This window comes from Talpa occidentalis, unplaced genomic scaffold (assembly GCF_014898055.3).
Source record: "Talpa occidentalis isolate TD23 unplaced genomic scaffold, MPIMG_talOcc4v2.1 talOcc4.15, whole genome shotgun sequence".
Classification (NCBI taxonomy): domain Eukaryota; kingdom Metazoa; phylum Chordata; class Mammalia; order Eulipotyphla; family Talpidae; genus Talpa; species Talpa occidentalis.
The window spans coordinates 38,509,174-38,533,400 of record NW_023601543.1 but is presented as its reverse complement, the minus strand read 5'-3'; the positions used below and the strand labels follow the sequence as shown (position 1 = coordinate 38,533,400).

The window sequence follows — 24,227 nt, the reverse complement described above, 5'->3', positions numbered from 1 at the left end:
TCTTATAAATGTTATATTAAGTAGATAGAAAATGCATTCAATGCATTAAAAAGTTCTCATCACATCTGTAAAACTAGTTCATATCAATCATTTTATATTATTGGTATCCACAAAATATTCCTATTAATTGTATTTGAAATGTTATTCCTTTTGTTTGCTTTTGAATTACAATTTTGAGTATCATGGTACCTGTTATAGCTGTTTCAAAACTTGTGAAAACTGGGCCTCCCCGGTGGCGCAGCGGTTGAGCGCTGGGTTGCGAAGCTGCCCGCAGCCTCTGCAGCGCCAGTTCGATCCCCAGCTGCTCCCCTGCCACCGGAGGAGGGTCCCACATGGCGCGCAGACCTCTCCTGCCGCCCGCTGCTCCCCTCAGCAGTGTACTTTGTCCTTCTGCCTGCTCTGCTCCCCGCTCTGGCTCTGGTGAATTCTCTCACCCTCCCGCGCTTCTGACTGTACCCAGTGCATGTATAAACAAAAACAAACAAACAAACAAATAAATAAATAAAACATGCCTCTATTAAAAAAAAAAAATTAAAAAAAAAAAAAAAACACAAAAAACACAAAACTTGTGAAAACTACTTTTTAAATGATAGGCCTTATAAAGAGAGATTGTTTAGTGAAAGGTAAAATGTAACATGATATATACAGACCACAGATTTATCCATAAAACTTTGCAAAGAACATTTTTATTAAATTCCAGCACCTGTTTATCAGTGTGCCATTAATGAGAAAAATATCATATCATTTATAACTTAATAACTGTTAAGTACCTGCAAATAGCCATTGCTTTCTACAATGTAATCATCAAAGTAGCTAGTACTTACTAAGAACTTACTATGTGGGCCTCCCTTGGTGGCGCAATGGTTGAGCGCTGGGCTGCGAAGCTGCCTGCAGCCTCTGCAGCGCCAGTTCTATCCCCGGCTGCCAGCGATGGTCCCACATGGCACGCAGACCTCTCCTGCCATGCCCGCTGCTCCCCTCAGCAGTGTATTTCATCACTCTGCCTGTTCTATTCCCCACTCTGGCTCTGGTGAATTCTCTCACCCTCCCGTGCTTCCGACTGTACCCCAGTGCTTGTATAAATAAATAAATAATAAATCTTTAAAAAAAAAGAACTTACTATGTGCCAAGCATTCTTCTAAGTGTTTTGCATGGATTATTTCATTAGATACTGACATTAAATTTCTCATTTACGTATGAGAAAACTGAGGCCAAGGGGGATAGTTTCTTGCTCTAAGTCACATGCAAGAAGAGGTAGGTTTCATAACTATTTTATTGGACTCACTCTTATCCACTCCGTCTTATTCAGTCCTAATATAAAAAGAAACTGTACCAAATCATAAAGTTTAGGTGTTAATTATATTAAATCATGTGACACCACAGTTTAAAAGACACTAAAACAAAGGGAAGATGTGAAACAGCATATTGTAAGTAAAATAATACTGGACTTGAAATAAAAAATTCTTGGGTTTTGGACCCATACTTTTCATTTGTCAGATGTGTAAGGTTGGCTTTATCACTTAATATTTCTCAGTCTTGGTTACCTTTCATTAATAAAATGAGTGTAAAACTTCATTGTGTTGTTAGAAAGTTTAAAACAAATGATGTATGTGAAAGTACTTTTCACAATGTATGTATTAGACCTCATTTATAAGTCTTCAGAAAGGTTGCGAGAGGGCTCATTGTCAGTGTTAGAACATTTATGATAGTAAGAAATACTCCAGGGTAAATCCATAGTAGCACCAAATTTAATGCATAATATTTAACATGATGGCTCTGAATCATTTAAGTTTTTACTTAATTTACTTTTATATATGAATTGCTATTTAAAATGAGAGTATTCTAGACCTCAGTCACAATCTAGGAAAACCCATTCTATTCATGATCTACAGTGACCTCTGGTTTTTCAATATGCAAAATACTCATAAAACTATGTGTTATGTAGTGAATGTATAGAAACCAAGTGACCTATAAGTGACTCCAGGATGTTACTTGGTATATTTTTGCCCAGGGTCTTTTTATAAATCTAAATAATGCTCAAATGCTAGAGGAAACATTGTACAAAAATAAACAATGATGTAAAATATGTAAATAAACTATATAAAAATTTTAAAAAGCTAATGTCTTTCACCACTATCACTTCATTCTTGAAATGTATGTGTATATATGTATGTGTGTGTGTGTGTGTAATTAAAGTAACATTGGTTCACTATTGTGTATATGATTTAGAGGGATAGGATCTCCCCCTTCAGGTGATGCTACACACAGCACCTACTACCAAGACACCCATTAAACCTACGCCAGAGTCACTTGTGTTCCCCCCCTACTTTGTCCTCTCCCCCTCCCTCTCCCTCTCTCTCTCTCTGGTAGCCTCAGTTCTACAGTCAGATTCCCAGGGTTTGTTACTGGCTTACCTTTATCTTGATATGTTTTTTTTTTTTCTTCTATGAGTTGACTCTATCCTGATCCTCTACTTTTCTTTTTCATTTCTTCCCCCACTATATTTTAAAGGTAACTTTCTCTCTTGCCTCTATGTTTAGATGTTCTCCAGTATCTTTCCTCAGAACTCTTCTTTCTCTAAATACCTTATTTCTTTGGAAATCCTGTCTACACCTATGATTTTAACTGCCACATCTAAGGGAATGTCTTCCAATGCATATCATTTCTATGTTAAACTTATTTGTTTTCTTGACCCTGGCATTCACATTTCTAGACACAACCGTGTCCTAAAAAGTGTTCATCAACTTACTCTCAATAAATAATTAAGTATTCCTGATTTGGAGAATCTGCTAAATTTTTGTGGTATAAATTACTCTATTATGCCAAGTTTAAAGTAAGAACATGATATGATTGAGGATGGACAAGGAGAAAATGCTAACGAGTCACCTGCCATGCCATTGTGAGTTGATCCCAATACACCACTGCCTTTGCCACATGTTCTAGAAATCTATCTCCAGACATATTTTCTATTTCTGCACCAAATTAGATTTAAAAATTTTTACATAATGTGTACCAAACATTTCTACTTGTATATTTTATATATTGCTATTTTGTTCGTGCTAGTCATGGTAAAGCCTCATACTCCCCCTTTACCTATTGAAATTCTAACCAGGTTTTCAAGGACAAATTCCTTGAAGATTCTCCTGATATTAAAACTAAATTTCTTTGTTACGTTGTTTTTTGAGTTCCTTTTACTAATTCCAAACTTCCCTATTTTCCTCCACCACCAGTCTAGGGATTTGTTCTTCCTCCCAGGAGTACTCAGCCCAAACTTACTAATTTCCTTAATACCTAAGTTGGAAACAAATTGATAGCTGGTGGCCTGAACAACAGCTAGTCAGCATGGTTTGATGTATTCTAGTGGTACATTTAAACTCTCTCCCTCCATGTTTTATAAAGTAGTAGAAACAAGTTTTCCTGAAACAGATCTACCCACACCCTAAACACAGTTGCTTAATCTTGTGCAGAGCTGAGCTATATCCAATGAATCACTGCAGTGAATAATTTTCTTTAATGAATAATCCAACATTAAGAATTTAATTGACAATGTAATTTCACTATCATGGGAAAATAAATATCACCAAAGCCTAAACCCTTGTGCTTTATTTACTTTTTGACTGCATAAGATGTGAATGGTGGTTTAATTGACAAAAAGCTTTAGAGCATTATGTATCTCCTATAATGCTTACTAATTTGTATTTTGCTTGTAACATTATTTCATTATTTACACATGTATTTTTCTCTGTCCTCCCTAATTTAAGAAAAATATGAGAGAGAGAGAGAGTGAGAGAGAGAGAGAGAAAGAAATGGCCTGTAAGTATTCAAATGATATTTGTATTTTCCCTAGAAAATATCAAGGAAGGAGGAAACTTGCTGGAAATGTGGGTGAGTGGGCACTCTGAGATCTACTTGCATAAATAATTAGAGTGCAGGCTCTTAGATATTTCTCATCCAATTAACTAATTTAAAGAGTAACACACTGATTTCAACTCTTAATTTGACCTTTTCTGTTATTTGGCACCTTGTAAATTCTCTTTGGGACATTCAAATCTCAGACTAATATCAGTGGTCTGGGCTATATTTATTTACATTGAAGAACTTAGAGATAAAAAAATATATACAAAATATATGGGCTCTATTCAAGGAACTAGGTGAGAAAATTGGGAAACAGAAGGATTAGGTAATATGACATTTTGGCATAGCTAATAAACATTACACCAGAATTTGAATCCAAGTGTCTAATGTTCTTTCCCTGTAGTACACTGCTTGATGATCTTAATAAAATATCTTCTGGACAGTGAGTCTACTTTTTATTTCTTCCTGCAAAAAAAGTGTTTACCTTTAGAGATTTGTAGATAAAATGGCAGGGAATGTCAGGAGGACATAACTATACAATGCCAGGATTTTCAGAGTAAAGGGTTAATATTTTATTTTAAAGTAATGTGATCAAAACACTTTTGGAAAAGTAAATCTATTGGTCATTTGCAGAATGAATTAAAAGGGAAAAACTAGACCTGTGTTGACTCAAAAAATTGAGATTTAAGGGCAATGTGTAGCTTATCAAATCAATTGGAAAGAAAAACCATCCCTAAATCATATATTTTACAGTTATAGAAATTGTGGTTTTGGATAAAGTCCTGTAATGGATTTTCCTTTCTTTTCTGCCTTTCTTTCATATGAGTAATTAATAATTGCCTCTACTATTGATATATCATACAAATATCTTCCCTCTAAGGTAGAAGTATGGGACAAAATAGTATTTTTAAGAAACAGATCATTTCTAGCTTCAAGCCAAACTTAAACATTAATTTTCTCATCATGTTTGATAATTCTAAAGTGATTAGTGCATTTTTTGTAACACCACCAAATTTTCAATACCAACAGCAAAGAGAAAAATTGTGTTTTAGGCTGAATTTCACAATTAGTAATGTTAATTTCCAAAATTAATTATATTTAGTTTTCCTTTAAATTCTGCAAGTTTTTCAAATTAATTTTAGGTTAAACACTAAAAACTACCAATTGTGTTTATACTAGAGTCCATGCTTTTCTAATAATCTCCTCTTATGTGGAAGAAAAATCCAGTAGAATCTAGAAGGGGTTTGCTTGCAATTATTTAAAACAATTGATACTGCAGAGAATTTGGTAGCCTTATGATAAAATGAACTTAATTGATAAATCTATGTATCTTATATTGAATATTTCCCAACTAATTTTTTTGCATAATGCCAGGATATGTCTATTACTAACTCATATGAGATTACATAAATTGTTTGAACATTATTTTGTCATTTTTTTAATTCAAGGAGCATATATCTATAATCATGTAGACATACGGTGATGTAATCATAAAGGAATCAAAGAGACATTTTCATAATCTTGTCAGTATCAGAGTAGGTGAAAATGAAGTCATTTAACCTTAGAGACACATTTATTATTTTAATGACAAAAGGGTCTTATTGATTTACACGCCCAAAATGATATGAGAAGCTCTCTGAGAGCTGCTGGTATCAGGGCATGTTTACATTCTATATAGCAGTTACATTATTTTTGTGGCAGATTTTTGGCTTATAGTGACATTTAAAAAGTAACACTTTTGAAAAACAACAAAAGTAATCATAATCTTTTCTTATTATAGATATAGAAATATTATGTGGCTTGCTTAAAACTAACATATGATGAGATAACATCCAGAAATTGGACTTAGTTTTGCTTACAAATCAATGTGATGGTGAGACTGCTAAAATTGTATTTCCACTGCTGTTGTTGGCTGAATTTATTAACTTATTAAATTGTTTTTTGATGTATTTTATTTGCAGTTTATCTAAAGAATAAAAATAATGACATTTCATGTGTAACTCCATTATCTATTACTAAACAAAATATACAAGTGATTTAAAAATAGATACTGAAAGGCTTTCTACATTAGTTCCTTAAAAATATAAATTCAAGACACTTTCACAAATATCTAAAGTACATGTAGAAATTACAGTTTTTGTTTGCCTTGAAAGAATAGTTTTAAGTTAATATTGATGCTGAAGTGTGAGGTGTTTAAGTGGGAAGATAATGTTAACTCAGCAGTATCATTGCTTTGATCTTTGTTTAAAATCTTACAAAACTAGATTGCAGTTTGATTGACAACCTTGTCAAAGAGTGAATGAAGACTGACATCGTAATATTGAAAATGCAGCGTTTACAAAACTTGAAACCCAAGTTTTTTCATGACTCTGCTTCTTTTGTGGAAGACTGCATTTTACATTGTTTTTAAATACATGTGTACACCACTAAATACAGCTCAACTTGATGATTTCTGTATCTTGGCTTCCTGAATCCTATCCGCCTACTTAAACACATAGTTTAGGTATGTCCCTGTTAGCAAACATGACTGAGAGTCTTTGTTGAAAAGGAAACTCAGAAACCATCATTCTATTGTCTTTTCTTTTTTGGAATATTACCCTCTGGGTTCATGAAATGTTGAAAGGTGAAGTGTAGCACAAACCAGATATTATGCTGTGTGATTAAGAGACAGTTGTTAGGAGCTCAGAATCTAGTCTGAATTCACTTAAAGCTTTGCTTATGATTAGAGCAAGCACCTTTGCCCTCTCAATGCCCATTTTCTCAGCTAGAAAATGGGAAAATAGCTGTGCCAATTTGATACTGCTGGGGTGGGTATTAGAGGAGAGAGTGAATATAAAGTGCTTAACATAGGCCTTGGCATTTGTATAATTAGTACTGTTTTTATAGTGCTTTGTACAATGGTGCGCTCACTAAAACAGCTGAGAATGCTTGATGACTGAATTAGAACAAGTGTTTGTATTATGACATATAATTGCCCTATTTAACAAGAAGCTGTAAGTCAGTCTCAATTAAGTATTTTCAGTTGATATACATATTTTGTTTCCTTGTTCCCAATTTCAACCTTATAAAAGTATGAACACTACACAAGCATACTGCAAAGTACCCATTCATCTTCATTATATATAACTGATGAAATGATACAATTGTGGAGATTTTTACATTATAAAAAGGAGGTATGGTTGCTTTCCCCTTCATCTGGGAGTAGTGTTGATATAAGACTATATTTGGAAAGGGTGGGAAACATAGAAGGATAGGTCATTGTTAGCTTATTCTATCTTTTTAAACCCAGAAATATATGCCAGGGTATATTTTTGCTTCCATTCTATAGAACTAGTGTGCTTAAATGGCTTCACTAAAAACACAATGTGAAAAGAAATCCTGGGTTGCCTTAAGAGAATCACATCATTGGTAAGACATTTGTAGAATTCCCAAGGTCAGATTTTCTTCCTTATTATATGGGACAGTAATATTTGTGTTATTGTTGTTTTAAGGAAATTCTCCTAAAAGCTCACACACATGAAACATTCACTTGGGTGCTTCTGTAGAAGTACACGAACGACACAAGTTTATCTCCAACTTCCCAGGAGCTTAAAAGCTAAGTAAATTAAAATTTCCTTCACAAACCCAAATATAACAGAACCCCTGCGGTTCCTGATACCACAGGGCATCACAGGTGTTGCTGTGTCTGGGTTTGACAGCCTAACCCTGATTTGAGCCATGGGAGCAAGGCCTGTAGCACCCTGGGGCACCTGAGCTCAGTTTACAACCTGGTAGGCTCTGACGGCCACCGCAGCCTGTGTTCCTACCAGTAGGACCTGTGCCCCAACTCTGCCGTAGGTCCCCCCAAGTACAATACATTACCATGCCAGTCTCTGCTGCAGGTCCCACTGCCAACTCAAAACCACCTAACCTCAGCATAGGTTATGTTTCAACACACTGGTGGGTTGTCAGCTTTGAATACCATGCTGGTTTTCAAAATGGAACAATCAGGTTCAAGCACCCAATGAACTAATTAGCTTCCGTGCCCACTGTTGCCATTCAAGGTTTTGAGACCATTCAGGAATAGTAAACAAACCAATCAGATTTGACTTCTCCTGGGACCAATAAAGTCCTGGAAATATAGCTGGAATTGTAAATGGATAATCAGGCTTACAGGCAGGTAACCTGAAGGGGGGTTGTCAGGCAAGGCTTCAGAGGGCTTCAGACAGATTTTTCCAGAATAAGGTCTTTGCAGACTTCAAGACCTCCACAGAGCTCCAAGATCTTTTCATCTGATATCTGCTTCAAACTGCAGCCTCCCCACTGCTCCTGCCTCTAGACCTGCCTCTGACATCTGCTGACTGGCCCCATCAGCCTTGCTCAGTGTCTCTGAAAGAGATGTACACTGGGGCCTGGTCCCCTGGCACCAACTCTAAAAAGAACTGTCTGATGTTGGCTTATGCACAGCATCTCTAAGAGCTATAACTCTGGTGCCTGGTCCTCTGGCTCTGCCTCCGACCAGCGTTGCTGACCTGTTACCAGCACTGCCAATGTGTGTCTGACCACCTCTAAACAGTGTCCACTGCTTTTGATTCTCTAGCACCGCCTCCCGGTGTTGATGCCTTTAGAGCTTTTAGTCTGGCATCAGGTCTTCCCCAGCCCAAGCTCGAGATAGCTGTTGCTGGCTGCTTCAGTACCACTTCAGCAGCACCACCTGTGACCAGCTCCAGCTGCCAACATGAGTTGGATCCTCGTCCACCACATATTGGTGTACCACCAACTCCAAGCTCTCATCAAGTGGACAATGTCATATTGTACAAGCGCCTTTTGACTTGGACTGCTGGACACTGCAGACACTATCTGCGGTAGGATAGCAACAATTTGTGCTCATAGAAACTCTTTTTCTTTCCCCAACTTCCCCTTTGTTAATAAGCTCTATTGTTGCACCCTGACCCTGAGTGGTGTCTTGCAGTTCTAAGGTGAGGTGAAGGCCCACGAACTGTGACATCCCCCAAGCTTTGCATGGTTTCACAACCATAAAATTTGGTAACTATACTAATGATTCTTCCTAACCCAAAGTCACATGCTTTTTTTTTATTTTTATTTTTAAGCCATTAGAACCTATTTAATGCCCTGAAAATGCATTATTGTCACTTACTATGACCTGAGAGTTTCCCATAGTATATAAGAAGGAATTATAAATTTGGGTTCCTTGGCTAAATGTGAATGCCTATAACATAAGAAAACCTAGGTAATTAGCTTAGTTTTCATTGCTTACATTTCTGTGTGAAATTTTCAGAGTAAAATTTAGATATTAATTGTAGTACAAAAGCATTACATTCCTATAGGAAAAGAAATTGTAACAGAATGAAATACTGAAAATTATTTTGTTCATATATGATGCATATGGTTTTGGCTTGGTTACCACAGATCTGATTTTAGTCCAGTACATTTTATTAGCAAATAATTGTTTATTTTATATCAACATCTTTTTAATTATCAAGGTTTGACTCTTGAAATACTTTTTTTTATTTAAATACACAGTTTGATCTATCCGTATTGCAAGACCATGATATTTTTAAAATATGTATGTTCTTTGTCTACCAGTTCAATGTTTCAAAAGATTCTCAGTGTAACCCCTTGGTGGCATTGGGAAGAGGCAATGAAACACATTAGACTTGTATCTCACTGTCACCACCTTCATCACCATACCACTACCAATAACAGAGCCTTTTGCATACACGTTTATAATTTTATTTTTTCCTCTCTGATCATGCCCAGTTATCTCTTTGTATGGTGTTTTGCTTAATAAGTCAAGTTTAGAAAAGCTGTTAATAATCCCCACTGAAAATTATTTTTACAAATGAGAATAATTCCTTGTTAACTAACAGCTTAACTATCTTCATGGTGCTTTGAACTCAGGACATTTTCTTTAAAATATGAACCTTCGTTTACTGTTTCCTTTTATCTATTAAAATAATTACTTTTCTTTCTTGCCTTTAATAGTTTGTTCTGGTCATTAACATTTCTGTTTCAAAGGTGCTTTTAATGTTCAGATAGACTGCAGTGCACAATTGGCAGTTAAAAAACGCATACTTAAGACTGAACTAATGTTTAACACTCACAGCTATTTGAAGTAGTTCACTGCCGAGTTTAATGGTGCTGCTGAGGACAATGATCGTATTATTTGCTATTATATTTGGGAGGGTGTTATTCTAGTAATAAAGACAATCAATGGCATTTCTGAACACAGTGCCTCAAATCTTTTACTTAGTGCTTTTCCAATAACAAGCAGCAAACTATAATTTCAATGAAATGGTAAGTGGAGGCAATAGCTGAGTTCTAGTTTATGGAAGTTCATTAAGAAAAGAAACTATAATCACGACACTTATAAGTTTGTGAGTGTACATCTTCATATGCACACAATGATGATTTAGATATATGTTTGAATAAACTTACAAACGGATGAGGTCAGATTTCTTTGCGTATGAAATAAAGAGAAATCAATCTTATAAATGGAATGGACTAAAACAAATTGACAAATAATCGTTGTGAATTTATGATGTATTCAAAGCAGTGTTTTAGGTTCTGTAGGGTTGTAAAGAGGTTCAATACAAGACTCTCCCAATAGAGACCTTACAGTATATTTAAAAATAATAAGGACATCAGAAAAGAGACTATCACAAGGCAGGAAAGGATTACTTTGCAAATAACAAGTATAGGCAATTGATATTGTGATAGTATTAACAGGGAAGGTTGAGAGGTATCCAGGGACCCCTAAAACTGCCTACTCTAAATGAGTTCTGCCATCTGCCACATCAAGACAAAACATACTCTAATGATAAGACCTGCAATAGAAAATAACTTTAATGCAATTACTGTGCAATAAAGAGAAGGAAAAGAAAAATAACATAGTTTCCACATGAAACACCCAAAGTTACCCATCCCCTTGTGTGTAGATTCCCATCCAAACAATGTTGACCCAAAGCAAACCATTGAGGCCCCAAAGCTTGTCCCAAGTCTAAGGCACCTTCTTGTGGGGAACCATAGAAAAGGAGCAGATGGGACCAGGCAAGTCTGAGATGAAAAGAGCAAAATCAAGATAAAGGCTGCCATTGTTGTCTTCCCCATGTGTCCCTCACCCACATCTGTTTCAAGTGTCTCCTTTGTTTTGAGTGTCCCCCAAGTCCCTGGTACAAGCCCAAGGTTGAGAAGCAAGTGCAGCTTCTTTACATGTCTGCTCCATGTGCCTCCTCCAGGTCCTTTTGATCTCCTTCCTTCTTTCTTCTAGTCTTATCTCCAGCTTCTCTGCTCTGCTCAGCTCCACCCTTCCTTGGATGGGGCAGGGAAACTGGAAACTTCCTTTTCCCTGGGGATTACCCTGTTACAATAGTAGGTAGAATTGTGACAGGGCTGGGCAGGTTCTGCCATCTACCACATCAAGACAAAACATACTTTAGTGCCTAAGACCTTTAATGGAAAGGAAATTTAATACAATTAGTGAACAACAAAGACAAGAAAAAGAATAAAGTTTGCAAATCAAGTGCTGAAGTTACTCAACCCCTTGTGGGTAAATGCCCAGCCAAACAGGGTTGGCCCAAAGCAGGGCCACTGAGGCCTGAAAGCTTGCCACAAGTCTAAGGCACCTTCTGGTGGGGACCAATAGGAAAGGGGGAGAAGGGGCCCGGTAAATCTGGGACAGAAGAGAAAAATCAAAATCAGGATAAAAGCTGCCATTTTTAACCTCCCCACTGGTCTCTCACCCACATCTGTTTAAACTAGTCCAGGACTGAGAAGAAAGCCCAGTTTCTTCACATGTATCTTTGTTCCATGTGCCTCCTCCAGGTCTCCTTGCTCCTCATCTTTCTTCCTTCCTTCCTCCAGTTAACTTCCTAAAGCTGAAGAGTAATGTCACAGGGTTCCAGTTATCCTACATATCTAAGACTTTTGTTACCCAAAAGCCTCCTGTCTAGGTTTCCTTGTCCATTAAAAGGAAACAGAGTTTGAGGAAAAGGAAAGTGATTTAATTTGTTGAGAGCAGCAGAATAGTGTCTGAAAGACCACCATCCTGCTCTTTGGCAGAGGTCAGGGTATTTATCTAGACGTACAAGGGAAAGGAAGGGGGGCGGTCAGGCAAAGGTCAACATGTCCATCCTCACAACACAAGGGTCTGGAGATTTTGGCTAATGCCAGCTTGCTTTTGCTATCACCTGGTGGTTAGCAATTCTGATGTTATCTTCCTAGGGATGCTCTTTTCCCTGGGAATGAAAGAAAACAAAGTTTGCTAAGCCTGAGGGTAAAGAAGGGAAATGGGAGAGCTTAACTGGTGGGACAGAGACATATTTTGTTGCTGCATCACTTTGGGAAAAAGTCCAGTTAAAGCAATTACCAAAGGAGGCTCATAGCCTTGCTTATCATCTCAGGGTTTTCAGTGTTCATTAGAAATCAATTCTGGGGTATTCTGTGAATGAGCAAAATCAAAATCAAAGTACAACTATTAGCAGTTAACTTTCAACCAAAATGAGTTATCTCTTTACTTCTGTAATAGAAACTGAAAGAGCAAAATCAAAAAGTACAAATGAAGTCCGCTGAACTCAGGAGGGGCAGCAACAGTTAACAAAAGCTGGTGCAACTAAAAACATATACGCGCATGAACTTGGAGATTCTGGATTGCATTTCTGGTGCCCACAGAGGGCTTTAATCATCAAATAGAGTGCTTTCCAGAACTGAGATTCCTTAGTAGGATGTTAATGCCTTAGAAACTTGTCAATCACCAACAATCAAACAAATCAAAAATTCAAATGGCAAATATGCCAAAAACAAACTGGTAAGACAAAAATTCTCAAAAGCACATCCCTTCAAATGTAGTCCAGAATAGAATGCCTAATTTTTCTGAACAAGATTAACAAAACCATCACCCCAAGAATCCACTAGGGCTGAAAAGATAATCACCACAACTTTCAATCATAAACTGGTTTCTGCCATAGCCTCAGGCATGAATTTGCTAATTCAAACCATCACTGAACCATTGCTGTCATGTAGTATCCCCAGAGGCAGAGTTCAGGGAACACTGACAGATAAAAACTGAAAGTCACAGAACTGAACTTATGCTAACGAAGAATGGCACCAACAGAGAAGCAAAAAATCTTAGAACAAAACCAAAATAAAAATCAAACTTCAGAGTTCCAGAGCAGCCAGCCCCATGACCTCAAAAGATAGCTTGCAAACTATATACCTTAGAAGAGAAAAGAAAAGCTAATTTACTGTGAGGCTTCAGATGCCATCTTGTACCTAGCTTCATGGTTTCAAACACCATCTTGAGGTATAGAAACAAACTGTTTACCACACAGATCTAGCCACGTGATTTCAAACACCATCTTTTGAGTAAGACCATTTACTACCACAGAACAATTTCCACAAAATCAAACCTTTAAACCAGTGACTAGAAATGAATTGCACACATACACACAAAGTTTCCACATGTTAAAGCCAGTTCTTCCTAATCTAAGGGTCAGGATACATCTCCATATAAGAAAAATCTACATATAACTGAAACAATGAGATACATAAACATACTAGAGAAACAAAGACCACATTCGTGGTTATGGCAGTCAGTTCCATGGGGAAGCTACCTCATAGGGCTGACTATCCACAGATTACTTTTTCCAGGTCAGGGTACCAAATCTGTTAGCTGGCAGGCCAAGGGATGCCCAGGAACCCCCAAACTTGCACACTCTAAAGGGGACTGGCAATCGGTGTGCACAAAGACAAAGGAGGCTTAGTGTAAAAGAACTTTAATAGAATTTAGTGTGCATAAAGAGAAAAGCGTAAATGCCCAGCCAAACAAGGTTGATGGAAAATGGGGCTGCTGTGGCCCAAAAACTTGTCACAAGTCTTAGGCACCTTCTCATAGGGAACCATAGGAAAGGGGCAGAAGGAGCCCGGCAAGTCTGTAAGGAAAGGAGCGAAATCACAGTACAAGACAAGATAAAAGCTACCATTGCCAGCCTCCCCATGTGTCTCTCACCCATGTGACTCTCTCTTCCAAGTATCTGCATGTCTTTCCTTGATGTGTCTCTTTTCACATCTCTCAAGTCCTTGGTAAAAATCCAAACACAAGAAGCAAGCAAGCCCTTCTCCACATGTCTCTGTGTCTCTCTTCTGTGTGTCCTCCCTGAGCCCACCTTCCTTCCATGTTTTATAGCTTCACCTGCTTGTCCAGTCCTGCCCATATTTAAGTGGGGTGGGAAACGTGGCACTTCCCCCTTCTATGGAGATACCTCTGTTACACGGGCACATTGCATTAGTCCCCCTCACAGTGAGTGTGAACACATACTTGTGAAGGTGTGTAAGCCAGTCCCTCATGTCTTTATTACCCTCACTTTAGACAACCAATGTTTTAATTGCCTGTTCTAATTATTTATTAAACTATTACTCTGATGAGGCTGTTTCCCTGTCCATTGTTGCACATTATGGACTATAAAAGTATATTTCTTGGTCTGAAGAATCGAAAGCCATGCAAATTTGTGCTTTCTGTTCCAGTTCTTCTATAGTATTCTGAGCATTTGCATCTACCACTAGGTAAGCAAAACCCAGTTCAGAACCAATGTCTCTTCTTGCCAGGACCCATTTGTAGCCCTCCAGGGCTACTAGCGTCAGTCCACTTTGCCATATATGTTCAGGACCATCCCCTAAGGAATCTACCACATAGACTCCTTCAGTCTCTGCCATTCTTCTTGAGAGACAGAACTGCTCTTAATGGCATTTCATGCATCAGAAGGTGCAAGAACACTATAACTAGTATCAACATATCTCTGTATTGCCTCAACACCCCATGTCCACTCATTTCATGGGCCCAGGTATACAGCTCAAGAAAGCACACAGGGCACCCTGCTTGCTGATTCCAGTTAACTTCCAAGACTGGAACTATGTTCTCCAGTATCCTACTTAAATGTACCCCTCAAGTTCCCATAGTGATTTCCACAGAGCTGTTCCTTATATAGGCATACCTTTAATAGGCCAGGTTTCCTTTACCCTTCTAACCATATAGTCGGGCTATTGGCTACTGTCCCCAAGTCAGTAAAAACTCAAAGATAATGACATTTCCACCACTGTTTAATTTTTCCATTACAGTTGGGAAAACAGCATGTAATTCAGTCCACCAAAGTGATTTGTTTTTATCATTTTTCATCAAAGTGGTGGTCTAAAATATTTTAAGATAATATTAATAACATTGAATCTTAAGAAGATATTACCTCAGATAAAGGCATGGTTCTAAGGACTTTACACATACTGACTCATTTAAACTTCCAAACAACCTTATAAGGTAGGTACTTGTTAATGCCCTTATTTGCAGATGATAAAACTGAGATGCAGAGGGAGGAAATCTTTTCAAGCTCATTTAGTAAGTGTAAGAACCTCAATTTAAATCCTGGCCATACCATCTTTCCAGATTATCTGACTTAGACATGAGACAAGGGGTAACTTAAATCTCCTATTACTTTTATAAAAACACCCAAAATGGAACACAATTTAGACAACAAAGAATGGTAGATAAATGAGAAAGTTCTGGTTTTCCTTGACCAAGTACATTTTCTTGGGCTTTATCCTTCAGTGAATGAGAATGTCTGAGTGTTGGTGTCTAGACATGTATCTCTGCACATTAAGAAATTCCTAGCCAAGTAGGTTCTTATTGGTGCCCGGGAGGAAGGATAGCAAAATTTTGTAAATCTGTTGAAAATTATACATCCTAACTTTAAGCATTCAGAGACTCTCTAGTGTGTGTTTTCTATTTCACATTATATCCTGTTTCCATCTGTGACTCTATGAAAATCTATCTGTCTATCTGCCTAGTAAGTGCATGAACATTCATAATACGTATGGGTAGGACCTTTAAAACATTTTAAATAAGTATCCAGTGAGATTTTTTTTTTGTCTTTTGCTAATTAAAAATGACAACTGCAAGCCTTTGCCACATCCCTTTGTATGGCCAAACTCTACCCTGGACCACTAATGACAATAACATTTATTTTAGAATGAATACAAATAGACAATATCTGTAAGGTCACCTCTGAAAACAGAGAGAAACTTCATCCAACTTTCAAGATTTGATAAAATAAAATATCAAGCATATTCATTTGATTGACCTTTAGGTTTTATGCATGATGGAATAGTCATTAAGCACATTATCCCCCCCAAAAAAAGCTAAGGGTGTACTTCAACATGTTGAAGCAATAGATTTTAACTCCAAAAAGTTTACAGATTAGTTAAGAAATAATTCAAGTGCATGCAATGTTCAGTAATAATGAAATAACTAACAAACCACTGGTTTAGGAATATAGAAAAGAAAATCACAACCCAACATATGAATTATTAAATGAACAGTATTCTGTGTAAATGCCATTGACATTCATTATGCCCAGATTGGCTAAAGTCACAGTAATGTTTTCCTTTTTCTTTCATATAACTAACATTTATTGATTCCCTACTATGTGCCAGGCAGTATTCTAGGTGCTAAATATAGCAGTAAATAAAAAAGACAACAGTTTCTAATCCTAGGGATGTTATATTTATTTGAAGGAGATGATAATGTAAATATATGTGAACCTCCATGGTAACCTTTCCATTTAATGTTAAATGGTGATAAATGTTAGGTGAAAAACAGAGAAGAGCTATGGACTGTGGCCGAGGTTGAAGGCATTCGATTTTAAGTAAGGTGGCCACAAAAGTTCGCACAGAAAGTGGCATTTGACTAAAGAGCTGAAGCAAGTGAGGGATCTAGCCATACTGATATCCAAGGGAATATCATTCTAGCCAGATAGTACAGAAAATATTTAAGCCCCTGAGAGAGGGTGTGGCTAAAGCAGAATAAGCAAATATAAATGCAGTAGGCTATACAAATAAACTGAGGAGTGCACTAAGATGTGGTATACAATGGAGCATGGTGGAGGGATTCAAACCTAGGAAACTAGGATGCAGCACTTTATGCGCTTCATAATTTGCTCTGTGATGCCTTAATGTAACATGAGTTAATATTTAGCTTTATCAGTTTAAAGTCTCTGAGATATTCTGCTTTATTAGATTAAGCAAATAAAGAGAGAAAACAGGATTCCCAGTGAAATTTGAATTTTAGATAAGCAGCAGATTATTATTGAAAGAATTTCCCATGGAATATTTGGACATAGAAAAGAAAACAAACAGGGGTAATAACATAAAGAGGGCAGGTGAGGCACATAAACCATCCTGTCAAACAGAAGCTGTTCAGTCCAGGGATTTTTTATAGTTTCTGATACCTCATTTCCTTTAAAACCCCACTCCACATATTAACACAGACAGTGCTATGGTAGGCATTTTGGTAAAATGCTAAGGTCCTTGAGCTTCGCGGGCACTTATTTAAATACAGGAGAGCTGAAAATAGCGTGTGGCCTCCAACTTAAACAAAGAAATATGGCATGCTAAATGTTTATAAATATTTAATTAAATGTCTGTAGGACATAATATCAACTTCATAGACAAGTATTTAATAAATGAGTGCAAGATGTCAAAAATTTTCATCTTTTATCTGAAATTGGAATTTCACTGGACACACTCTAATTTATGCGGCAACACTTGCCTTAAGAAAAACTGTTTAACATGTTTTGCCCAGGTTTTCCAACACTGTCCTGTGGAAGTTCCATGAAACTTTATTCTAGATAGTGGGAAAATTATTCAGCTAAAGTGTGAATAGTATAAATTGAATGCTTACTCCAGGTCACAATGATCTCTTCTTTGAACTCCTAGAGATAATTAACACATGATTTCACACTTTGTTGTCCACTTCTGTAACTTGTTTACTGTTTCCAAAAGAATGTATCAACTTCTTTATGACAGGGACTGGGCATCATACATCTTCCAAACACTTCACTGGCTATAATATTATCAGTATGTTTTATCTGAAAGGTGATTCTTTTCTAATTCATAGTTTATAAAGGAACTTGTACTGATTTGCTAATATAAGGATCCAGATCAAAACAGTACTGTAATTAATTTTACTAGTATGCTATCTCATTTTGTCAGGCTGGTGACCCTTACTACTTTGCTACTAGTTCTCTGTTTTAATTTAGCAGCTGTTTATCCTTACTCATCTCCTGAAAAAAAATGTAACAAGTTGGTAACAAGGTTTTTTTTCCACATTTGATGATGGCAACACTTGAGTCATTGTTCAAGTCAGATCATAAACATTTCCTTATATTTTTGGTGCAGGTAAGATCATTACACAAAAGTTTAAGTCATTTTGTTGCTGTTACTGTTCCTCAGTTTGGGAGAGGGAAGCCGCTGTCTTGCTTGTGCCTAATGTGAGACTAATGATGTCAATAGAGTCTCTTGCATCAGCTGTATTTAGGGGAAAACTTCAAACCAAATAATGAAATACAATTTATTTTTTAAAGAATAAAAACTGATGACTTGTAGGTGGCTCCATTTTCCACAGCTATATCAAAATCTCCAAAGTACAGAGAAAAGAGGAAACACTTCACCCCATGAAAAAGTTGGAACATAAGCACTAAATTAGTACAGAAAGCCTCTAATAGTCTTCACACTAATTTTTAGGGAGGCTTTTCCATTCTGAGCATTTACTATATGTTTATCATTTTTCCTGCAAATAAAGTTCTCATAAATGTTTACATCTATTTGTCTGGGTTTAAACAAGAAATTAAAAGTAAGGGCTTGTGGGCCTCCCCTGGTGGCCCAGTGGTTGAGCAGTGCGCTACGAAGCTGCCCTCAGCTTCTGCAGCGCCGGTTCGATCCCCGGCCACCAGCGAGGGTTCCACATGGTGTGCAAACCTCTCCTGCCGCCCGCTGCTCCCCTCAGCAGTGTTTTCAGTCCTTCTGCCTGTTCTGCTCCCCGCCCTGGCTCTGGTGAATTCTCTCACCCTCCCGCGCTTCTGACTGTACCCAGTGCTTATATAAATAAATAAATAAGTAAATCTTTTTAAATAAATAAATGTAAGGGCTTGTTCTTTAAGTGGTTTTACAAGCACCAAAGCATGATGTAGTGCCAGCAAGGCACAGAACAGATTTTCTATGATCAGGGCAGACAGGTAAAGGAGAGTCATGGATGCCTCAGTGGCTTTTTCAGGCTTTTAATGATCTTCCTTCACCATGTGTAGTGAGGCAGCCAGGTGGAGGGCAGGCAGGGGGCCTGGGGGTAGTGAGGCTGAAAAGCCTCCCAACCCCTAGGGAGACTCTTTCTGTGCTCTCTGGCCTATTCTCACGGTCTCTTCACTGGGTTCTGTTGCACTCTGCTGCAGGTCTTCTACTGCCCCATCGTCCTATGCCGCCACGGTCCTCTTCTGCCACACTCAGTTCTCTCAGGCTGCTGCCTTCCGTGACGCCCCCCTTATATGCTCAGTCTCTGGCTCAGATGTGCCCCCTTCCACAGTCCGGGTGCCACCATCAGGCACATGTGTAAGCCCACAGGTGTCCATCATTGCTGCTAATGATGGGGGCGGGGGCATGATCACCTCCATTTACCCTACACATGGCATGTTTAACAAACCATCTCAATAAAGCAGTCTCCACTTTGCTTCAATAAATGAAAAGGTTGCTTTTGTCTTCAGCTACATTGCAGTTATCTTTACCTTTTAGTTTTATACCATTGCGTATGTGTTGATAATGATTTCAATATATACATTTTGGATATTTTAGACCAAAATGCTCAATCAAAACGGTTTCTCCCTGAATTATGAAGAAATACTTACTTAACTGACAATCTATGCTTCTAGTAATTCCCCACATTTAGTTTTATTGCCAATTAGGGTATCTCAAGCCTAATAAATTTCTACATAAGAGTACATCTATTCAAACTCAGAGCAAAATTTAGATGTCATTCACATGAAAGACCTATTAAAAGCCTAAAATAGATTTCTAATGGATTAATCATTCATTTTTGTAGCATGTGATTTAAGTCAGAAAAGAAGTGATGAATGGCTTGACACTTTCTCTCATATATACCAAAACATAGTATACTCTGACAAGTTTTTAGCTTTTTATGGACCTTAACATGCAATGTGACCTTGGTCTGAAAAAGCATGTTTGGTTAGCACAGAAACTTAATCATAAGAAGTCATAAGTAGAATCCTTCTTCTTTACTAGTCTTTTCTAGGACTGGGAAATTTATTGCTTATGAGACAAGTAGGTTATGAACAATGGGCCAAATAGAGTCCAGGGTTATCTCATCTGTGTGAAAACTGCTGCTGAAAATCGATGTGACCTTTGCTATACTGTCATCCCAATTCCCACCCTCTATCCTATTTGTCTTTTGGTAGGAGCTTAGATCTGTGTGCTGTCTGTATGTGTCTCTCTTGGGCCAGATTATCAAAATGAATCATTGCCTGCATACCTCTTATATTTCTATTTATTTTCGTGGTGTTGACTAGGGCTGATGAAATATGATTCTTTTTGCATTTGATCCTCACTGCAGCAAGCAGCACCTAATTCTGCTGTCTCTGTCTCTTTAAAGAAGAATAATGCTATTTTGAAACTTCAATCTATGTTACAGTCACATTACAAACCATAGACCAAGCAACCTGTCTCCACAGTCAATAGTAATTTTCCTTTCAGCCAATTTAATATTTCCTCCCTTTCCAAATAGAAGGTGTTTGGTGATTTCAATGTAGTTATGTTTTCATTTTATGAATACTCTATGCATTGCTTTCCTTTTCAGTATTTTGTGTATAGAATATCCCCTTAGATTGTTACCACTGAGGTAACATGTGTGCTTACAATGACACATAACAAGGAATAATTTTAAGAACTCTGCCCCAATACAAAATATTTACTCAGGAGAAACCTTATATGATCTCTGAATCAGTAGGAAGTCAATGTTCTAGTTTTGTAACAGTTCATTTTATAAAAACAGGTCATCCAGGCTACATAAATTCTACTTAAAGGTATATATATATATGCATGTGTGTATATACCTCTCAATCAATATAAATGTGTAGAAATTCTCCAGTTATTACTGATATTGATAATTATGAAATTTTTATATCAACTTAATGTATTCATGTGTAGAAAACAACATAATAGCTAAATTCAGACTTCAAATAGTACAAATAAAGCATAATATCACTTGGTTTTCTGTTGAGAAATATACTTTGGAAACATTAGAGCTGCTAAGATATATTTTAGAATTTAAGGTATTTTAAAGATATTTCACATGTTCAAGACTGACTTGTTGTTGAAATATATCAGAGAATGTATGCTATTGTGCTCATTTCCTCTGAAATACTTCACCTTTTCCAAACCTACCACTGACTTTAAAAAAGAAAGAAATGGGGCCTCCCCGGTGGTGCAGCGGTTGAGCGCTGGCTTCCAAAGCTGCCCACAGCCCCTGCAGCACTGGTTCGATCCCCTGCTGCTCCGCGGCCACTGGAGGAGGGTCCCACATGGTGCGCAGACCTCTCCTGCCGCCCGCTGCTCCCCTCAGCAGTGTACTTCGGTCCTTCTGCCTGCTCTGCTCCCTGCTCTGGCTCTGGTGAATTCTCTCACCCTCCCGCGCTTCTGACTGTACCCAGTGCTTGTATAAATAAATAAATAAACAAACAAATAAATCTTTTAAAAAAAAAGAAAGAAATGTATGAGCTGTATAAAGCACATGCACATCATGAATTTATGATCAAAATATTATTTTCAAGTTTTACTAAAACCAATTTCTGAGAATCTATTCACTGTAGCTTCCTTTGCTAAAAGGAAACTAAAAAAAAATTATTGAAGACTTTGAGACCAATGAATATACTTTATGATAATTTGGATTCAGGTAAAACGAAACAGTTGATTTTCTAAAATAGTCATTTAGCATTTTTATCACTATAGGTTTTTGAAAACTAGAATTTCTAACAGCTACCTATATCAAGAGCATTTGATTCAGTGTTAATGCTATCCCATTCAGGAAACTCACAGAAGTTTCTCATAGAAGAAATCCCACAGCGAACCATAATACCTGTGAACCAACGGGATTCAAAACTCTGCACAATAATTATATAGACTTCTTGCAGTTAAAAAATAAGGTCTAACTGTATGACAAAGTCATATTTCTATCACTTCAAGAACCAGAACTATAGCTAGACTTCTATGTCCGAGCTATATGAAAATTGGTTAGGTCTAAATCTTAGAATTTTTCTTGCATGAGACTCATAGAGGGAAAATGAAAAATTTTCTCACCAGAGAGATACATACTTTCAGACTTTATTTGTGCCCAGTTAATAAAAGACTGCAATGAGTAGTATAATTTTGTTTGAAATGCTATGATTCACCCCATCATGCACTGCTGTTGAATCTGTTAGTAGGAAGGAGGGATATCCCGAGGCCCCCAAACCTGCCTGCTCTAAATAGGTTCTGTAATCTTCCACATCGAGATAAAATATACCTTAGTGCATAAGACCTTCAACAGAAAATACCTTTAATACAATTAGTATGCAATAAAAAGAAGAGACAGGAAAGGGTATAGTTAAAATAGTTTCCAATTAAACACCCAAAATTACCCATCCCCTCATGGGCAAATGCCCAGCCAAACAGGAATGGTCCAAAGCAGGGTAGCTGAGGCCTAAAAGCTTGCCACAAGTCATAATGCACCTTCTGGTGGGGACCCATAGGAAGGGGGCAGAAGAGGCAAGGTATTTCTAGAAGAAAAAGAGCAAAATTAAAACTCAAGTCAATGTAAAATCTGCCATTGTCAGCCTCCCCACAGTTCTCTCACCCACATCTCTTGTCTCTTTCAAGTGTCTCATTCCATGTTCCCCAAGTCCCTGGTACAAGTCCAAGGCCAAGAAGCAAGAGTAGCTTCTTTACATGTCTGTCTGCCCATGTGCCTCTTACAGGTCTCCTTCTTGATCTCCTTCCTTCCTTCCCCTTGTCTTCTCTGGCTTTTCCTTATTGCCCAGCTCCAACTTTCCTTTGGGTGTTTGGGTGGGGCAGGGAACCTGGATCCTCCCCTTTCCCTGGGGATTACCCCATTACAAATCTATTTAAGAACACCAGGGTTTGTTTGACTACATTCCAAGATTACCTCTTCCCAACAGTTTTTTACATATGTTAAAAAAAAAAAGCTCCCATCCCTAATCATAGATGAAACTTTACTGTTTCATACATCTCACAGAAGATTGTCAATAAGAATGTAAGTAAATAGCTAAGTAGTTTGGATTCTCAAATTGAGAGCAGATGCCTCTTGTAATTATATATATAGTTACACACACACACACACACACACACACGGTATATGCGTATGTCCAAAAAATCTGAAACATCCTGTTAGGTAAAACTTTTATTGATATCTCTTCATCTGAAGTGATGAGTGAATCTCATTAAGATACTGAGAATTAGGAAAAGGTAATGTGAAAATAAAAGGAGACACAAAATACACAACTTGCTTTTCACAGCATATGGTATTTCTTCATAAAGAATATTATTCAGGGCCTTCCTGGTGGCGCAAGAGGTTAAGATGCAACTTTTGAAGCTGTCCGTGGCTACTGAAGCACGAGTGATCCCTGGCCAGGGAGCAACCCACATGGTGCAGCAGACCTCTCCTGACTTGCCCGCTGCTCCCCTCAGCAGTGTACTTTGGTCTATCTGCCTGTTCTGTTCCCCACTCTGTCTCTGGTGAATCCTCTCACCCCCCATACCTCTGGCCTGTACCCCAGTTCTTGTATGCATAAATATTTTTAAAAAAAGAATATAATTCAAAGGTAACAATCCATATGCCCATAAACTGTTGAATGATTAAACAAAAATCAGTGAATCCATGAAATAGTTTCCAGCAAGAAAAAGATATAAAATGTAACTACATGCCAGAACATGGATGAACCTCAAAAGCATTAAGCTAAGTAAAAAAAGCTAGACACAAAAAAGACCACATATTGTATGATTATATTTTTGTGAAATATCTAAAAAAGGCATTCCTATAGAGGCAGAAAATAGATTGATTAGTGGTTGCCAGGAACCAGGAGTGAGAAAGGATATTAACTGTAAATAGTCATGAAAGGGTATTTTTTTTGTGGGGAGGGAGTTGAGATGTAAAATGGATTTCTAGTGATGACTGCACAACTCTGTAAATTTACCAAAATCATTGACACATACATATAAAGAAGGTGAATTTATTATATGCAAATTAGATCTCTATCAAATTATTGAAAAAAATGGACACAGATGATACATACATTCACACCTACATACATATATATGTAGATACATTTGAAGAGAAAAAAATAAAAGTATTTTATGTTTTTCCAGGATGATTTCTGATTATTTTATTTAGAGGTATTCCTAAACACATCTTAGACTTGTTTTTCCAAATTCCCTGCCTCTTTAGCATTACACATTCTTTCATTTTCACTGATTCTTTACTGAGACATTTTGAG

General features: G+C 37.4%; 1 protein-coding gene across 1 annotated transcript in view; it reads left to right on the top strand.

Moving 5' to 3' along the window:
• The window catches only part of DACH2 (dachshund family transcription factor 2), a 128,110-nt gene that overhangs the window by 83,217 nt on the left and 20,666 nt on the right, over positions 1-24,227 (top strand). The gene's annotated exons all lie outside the window — the stretch shown is intronic.